The following is a 6,350-nucleotide window of genomic DNA, read 5'->3' on the forward strand; positions in this document are numbered from 1 at the left end:
AGGGAAGAAGACAGGAGGAGAGAGAAAAAAACTGAAAAAAAGAGACCCTGAAAAAGGAATTAAGAAAAGACTGAGAAGGGGAATGTGGGAAAAAAAGGCCAGGACCAACCAATTAGAAAAATAAGATCAGACAACAAAGTTAAAATTATAATAATAATAATAGTTTAGTTTTTAGTGATTGACATATGGTATTTTGGGGAATGAGCATTATATATTTATATTTAGCTTTTTCTTCAGTATTCCACTGTTCAGAGTCTGGTTTCTTGGGCTTTCCATTTAAGAACATAAGAAAATGCCATACTGGGTCAGACCAAGGGTCCATCAAGCCCAGCATCCTGTTTCCAACAGTGGCCAATCCAGGCCATAAGAACCTGGCAAGTACCCAAAAACTAAGTCTATTCCATTACTAATGGCAGTGGCTATTCTCTAAAGCTTGACTAGTATCAGCCTTCTCCTGGAGCTCCACACATACAAAGGCAAGGGCTTGTCTGGGAGTTGAACCCAGGACCTCTTGCACCCTAAGCAAGATTCATACCCCTAGACCAAGAAGCCAGTTGATAGACCAATGAGCCATGTTTCTGTTGTACTTTAAAAGACCAACCTGCATGTTTCTGTTTTGTAGCCCCTTATTCTGTATTAGGTGAGGGTCAATCTGAGTTCTGAGTACGTGACTGAGATGCAGCATTTCTGTTAATGTGTGGTTTCTCTGTATGGATTTGTAGCAATACAATTTTCTCTGTTTCCTCAGTAGGCAGTATATTAGTGTTCTAGGGCCAAGTATAATATTTGCATTGCTGCCTTTTCGTAGATAATTTTGCTGCTGTTTGAATCCTGAGATTTAGTGCTGGTATGGTATGGTATGGCAAGGTTCTAGGTGTCGTTTTTTTTGTGAGGGATTGAGTTACTTTACAAAGTGTTTGGCAGTGAATACTATTTGGTTTGCTGTTACTGAGGTAAGTGTGTGCGTAGAACAGGGGGAGAACTGAGTGAGTGTGCATGTGTGAGAGAGTCTGTGGGTGAATGAAAGAAATGAGAGTGAGTGTGTGTGAGAATGAGCATATAGATGTGTAAAAGAAAGTATGAGAGTGAACATTCAAGTGTGTTAGTGTGTGTGTATATGTGAGAAATTTTGTGTGTATTCTGCTATTGGTGCGCACACTGCCCCAAAGGCCCCTCCCCCACTAATCCACAACATTCTCAGGTGGCTGGAAATCAAAAGTTCCCAGGTATGTTTCCAGGCCAAGAAACAAGGGTTTGGCTAAAAATTTCCAAAACAGCAAAAATTACAGGAACAAAACATTGGAAACAACCAGCCAGACAAGTTCTGTACTGGAAAAGGTTTAATATCCCATCTCTGCTGGAAGTCAGATCATGAGGCCTAGCCCCTGGAGTAAGCCAAAACTACAAACAATAAAAAGCTCCTTCTGCTTCTAAACTCTCCAAAAGATTACTGCGAATGCCTCACAGATCTATGATGCAAACTGCTTTTATTCAACTGGGGGGGGGGGGGGGGTTGACCATTCCAGCAACTTTGTACACCCCTCCTTCCACTGCCTACTCTAACTCCTAGTCCAAGGTTTTGGGAATTAGTGGTAATCCCAAGGGGTTGCCACACATTGGATTCCAGAAACTGCACTATCCTCTGTTTAGCAGTGATTGCAATTGATTGACCCAGTGATTGCAGAAATATGCTACGCACCCAGCCAGCAAAATCCTCCCTGAGGAAACGCGCACTATCCACAGCTGGCCCCATACTCTGGAACTCGCTCCCTCCAGACCTTCGCCTCGAACCGTGCCACATTACTTTCAAAAAGAAACTAAAGACTTGGGTTTTTTGCACAAGCTTTCCCGGAAATCTAAGAGCCGGAAGAAAACAATATCAGCCTGGACTCTGACCCACCATCACCTTATGTACATAGTTTACTGTATATTTAGTTATCACTATTTAGCTATTCATGCTTAATCTCTGTAACCTCCGCCAAGTTCTTCTGCCCCCCCCCCCCCCCATATTATCTGTTATCTTGTTTCAATGTAAACTGCCCACTGAGGCGTCAGTTTGATTTCCTTGTAAACCGGTGTGATATGTATATTATACAGGAACATCGGTATATAAAAACTAAAAATAAATAAATAAATAAATAAATTGCTCACCACAGAGGTCAGACTAACAGGCCTGTAGTTCACAGCCTCCTCCTTGCTTTCACTTTTGTGAATAGGAAACACATATGCCTGTCTCCAGTCCTCTAGAATTACTCCTGATGCTAAAGAAGCATTGAAAAGGTCAGCCAGCGAAGCTGCCAGAACTTCTCTAAATTCCCTTAAAACCCTCGGATATACCTCATCTGGCCCCATCACTCTACTTTAACTTTAGTTAGTTTCTTATGAACATACTTTTCTGTAAATCGACTGAGGTTTACTTCACTTCCAATCCTACTTGCATTCATTTTATGTAATCCTGTTCCTGGCCCTTCCACAGTGAACATCAAACAGAAATATTTGGTAAGTAATTTTGCTTTTTTCTCATCAGCCTCTACATTTATTTATTTTATTTTTATTTATTAATTTTTATATACCAATGTTTCATGAGAACATATCACATCGGTTTACATTTGTTAACAAATATCCATTTAAAAATATTCGTTTTTCCAAAATTAAATGAAAAAATATAAATACATAATAAAATAATAAAATAATAAAACCATTAAAATAATAAAATAGTTAAAAATAAAATTTAAACAGTTAAAGATTCAGAACAGTAAGAGCAGTAATAAGATAAATAAATACAAATACTAAAAAGGGTATAAAATCATTTAAGAATCATGGAAGGCCTGTTCGAATAGCCAAGTTTTAACACCCTTTTTGAATATTTTAATGTCTGATTCCATCCGCAATTCTTGTGGTAGTGAGTTCCACAGTTGGGGCCCGGCAATGGAAATAGCCCTTTCTCTTACATTATTTAAATGAGCAATTTTAGGGGATGGTAAGGGCAGCATCTCTGAGACTTGCAATGCTATTTTTGCTCTTATTCCTATCCCTACCATATCTATGAAAGTCTTGTCCCCCCATTTTTCCTTATTTGCTAATTTTTCTTCTATTTGCATCTTTGCATTGCTGACTACTTTTCCAGCTTATTTTGGCTTTTCCAGGTATTGTCATCTGTCTTCCCCTTTCTGCAATCTCTTGTACTTTAAAAGTGCTAATCTTTTTTTCCTTACCTTTTCAGCTCTTTCCTTAGAAAACCATGGCAGCTGGGGGAAGTGAGGTCATCAAGCAAGATGGCTGCTTAAGAGAAAGACTCCGGACCTAAATCTGCGATCATCCTCTGAAATGAGAAATCCCTAGTATTTTGTGATCACCCCTTGTTCTCTCAACCTAGCTTGATGTTTTACCCAGATAGAGAGTCCATCAAGCTAGGTTGAGAGAACCTTGCCCAAATCTCATCTTGGAGTGAGTTTCCTCACTCCGAAGGCCAGCAAATCTTCACAAGAGACCACTGTTCTGTTCGTAGGTGTCACGTAGAATGTCAAAGTGGCCCCTAACCCCCTACACTCTTACCTAATCCCCACCTTGAGTTACTAGGTGGGCCTACCATAGGGATACAAATACCTACCTATGGGCCATGATACTATGGCCAGGCTCTCTCTCTCTCTCCCTCTCTCTCTCATTAAAAATGGTCCCCCAGTGGTTGAATGCAGAAAATACAACAGGTCTGGCACTTATCACAGAATCTGAAATGGTATCACAATTTGTGCTAACTTAGCTCTTCACACAGGTAATTAGCACAAATTGCAATAAATGCTATATTAGCATAAAACACACCCCTTTTGATATCGCATGCGGTACTTACCGCATTTTGATAAATCCACCCCTGAGTAAGCTACACTCCCAATTTGATGGAATTCACTCTTTACTTACCGATCATACCTGGCAGCTTACTGAGGCAAAATCGCATGTCAGTGAGGTGGAGGCCAAGGGCCCTCGAGCGCGATCTGACCGCGGCCTGGGCAGTGCTGACGAAACATGTGCTAAAACTATAAGATTTGGAGAACTGCTCGCTTTGGAGCAATATTCTTGTCATTGGGCTCCACGAAACTATTCTGGGATGCGGTTTAAGGAGTCTTTGATAGGGATGTGAATCGTTTTTTGACAATTTAAAATATCGTCCGATATATTTTAAATTGTCAAAAATCATTAGGGCCACGATACAATACCAATTCCCCCGATTTATCGTCAAAAAATCGTAAATCGGGGGAAGGGGGAGGGCAGGAAAACCGGCACACTAAAACACCCTAAAACCCACCCCCGACCCTTTAAATTAAATCCCCCACCCTCCCGAACCCCCCCCAAATGCCTTAAATTACCTGGGGGTCCAGCGGCACACTAAAACACGGCACACTAAAACCCACCCGACCCTTTAAATTAAATCCCCCACCCTCCCGAACCCCCCCCCCCCAAATGCCTTAAGGAACCCTCGCTGAACGACCTCCTGCAGTCGATCTCCTGCCGGCGCCATTTTCCGTACGGAAAACGATTCGCGGCAGGAAATCGCTCCCGGACCCCCGCTGGACCCCCAGGAACTTTTGGCCAGCTTGGGGGGGCCTCCTGACCCCCACAAGACTTGCCAAAAGTCCAGCGGGGGTCCGGAACGACCTCCTGCGTCGAATCGTTTTGGTCTATGGCCGTCGCCATTTTGCGGCGGCCATTTTGCAAAATGGCACCGGCTGAAGACTACACGATTTAGTGTGCCGCTTTTCCTGCTCTCCCCCTTCCCCCGATTTAGCTACGGACCGCCGCTACGGAGGTAATTTAAGGCTACGGACCCCCAGGTAATTTAAGGCATTGGGGGGGGGGTTCGGGAGGGTGGGGGATTTAATTTAAAGGGTCGGGGTGGGTTTTAGGGGGTTTTAGTGTGCCATGTTTTAGTGTGCCGTGTTTTAGTGTGCCGCTGGACCCCCAGGTAATTTAAGGCATTTGGGGGGGGGGGTTCGGGAGGGTGGGGGATTTAATTTAAAGGGTCGGGGGTGGGTTTTAGGGGGTTTTAGTGTGCCGGCTCACGATTTTAACGATTTTCACGATACTTTATTTATTTATTTATTTATTTATTTGTTATTTTTATTATACCGAGTTTCATGATAGGAATCACATCAACCTGGTTTACAATTAACAATGTGAGTAAAGGCAGAGAGTAACAAAGTAAAGAACATTTCCCAATACAAGAACAAATATAGTATGAAACTTAACAAATATTATAACAATATTTTGGATGTGAGAAAGTTACAAAAAACATGGAAAAATAACTTGGATATGAAAGGGGAAGAATTGTAGAATGACTGTAAGCATTTTACACACTATAAGCACTTTACACACCCAAACGGCAACAATACGATTCCCTCCCCCTCCCAGCCGAAATCGATCGTTAAGACGATCGAGGACACGATTCACATCTCTAGTCTTTAAGAACAATTGCTGCTGCGATCATTGAGTTTCCTGGACACGCTGACTGATCTCCAGATTAAACTTGCACACTAGGGATGTGAATCATTTTTCGATGATTAAAATTATCGTCCGATAATTTTAATATCGTCTTAAACCGTTATGGAACACAATACAATAGAGATTCTAACGATTTATCGTTATAAATCGTTAGAATCGTGAGCCGGCACACTAAAACCCCCTAAAACCCACCCCCGACCCTTTAAATTAAATCCCCCACCCTCCCGAACCCCCCCCAAATGACTTAAATAACCTGGGTGTCCAGCGGCGGTCCGGAACGGGCTCCTGCTATTGAATCTTGTTGTCTTCAGCCGGCGCCATTTTCCAAAATGGCGCCGAAAAATGGCGGCGGCCATAGACCAACACGATTCCACGGCAGGAGGTCCTTCTGGACCCCCGCTGGACTTTTGGCAAGTCTTGTGGGGGTCAGGAGGCCCCCCCCCAAGCTGGCCAAAAGTTCCTGGAGGTCCAGCGGGGGTCAGGGAGCGATTTCCCGCCGCGAATCGTTTTCCGTACGGAAAATGGCGCCGGCAGGAGATCGACTGCAGGAGGTCGTTCAGCGAGGGTTCCGGCGCCTCGCTGAACGACCTCCTGCAGTCGATCTCCTGCCGGCGCCATTTTCCGTACGGAAAACGATTCGCGGCGGGAAATCGCTCCCTGACCCCCGCTGGACCTCCAGGAACTTTTGGCCAGCTTGGGGGGGGCCTCCTGACCCCCACAAGACTTGCCAAAAGTCCAGCGGGGGTCCGGAAGGACCTCCTGCCGTGGAATCGTGTTGGTCTATGGCCGCCGCCATTTTTCGGCGCCATTTTGGAAAATGGCGCCGGCTGAAGACAACAAGATTCAATAGCAGGAGC

The 6,350-nt window shown here is 43.9% G+C and overlaps 1 non-coding gene across 1 annotated transcript; it reads right to left on the minus strand.

Moving 5' to 3' along the window:
• Positions 1-480: 480 nt before the first annotated feature.
• Positions 481-552, minus strand: TRNAP-AGG. The gene has a single exon. It is a non-coding gene; the product is annotated as a tRNA-Pro (tRNA).
• Between the last annotated feature and the right edge of the window lie 5,798 nt (positions 553-6,350).

Source organism: Rhinatrema bivittatum, chromosome 4 (genome assembly GCF_901001135.1).
Source record: "Rhinatrema bivittatum chromosome 4, aRhiBiv1.1, whole genome shotgun sequence".
In the NCBI taxonomy this organism is placed as follows: domain Eukaryota; kingdom Metazoa; phylum Chordata; class Amphibia; order Gymnophiona; family Rhinatrematidae; genus Rhinatrema; species Rhinatrema bivittatum.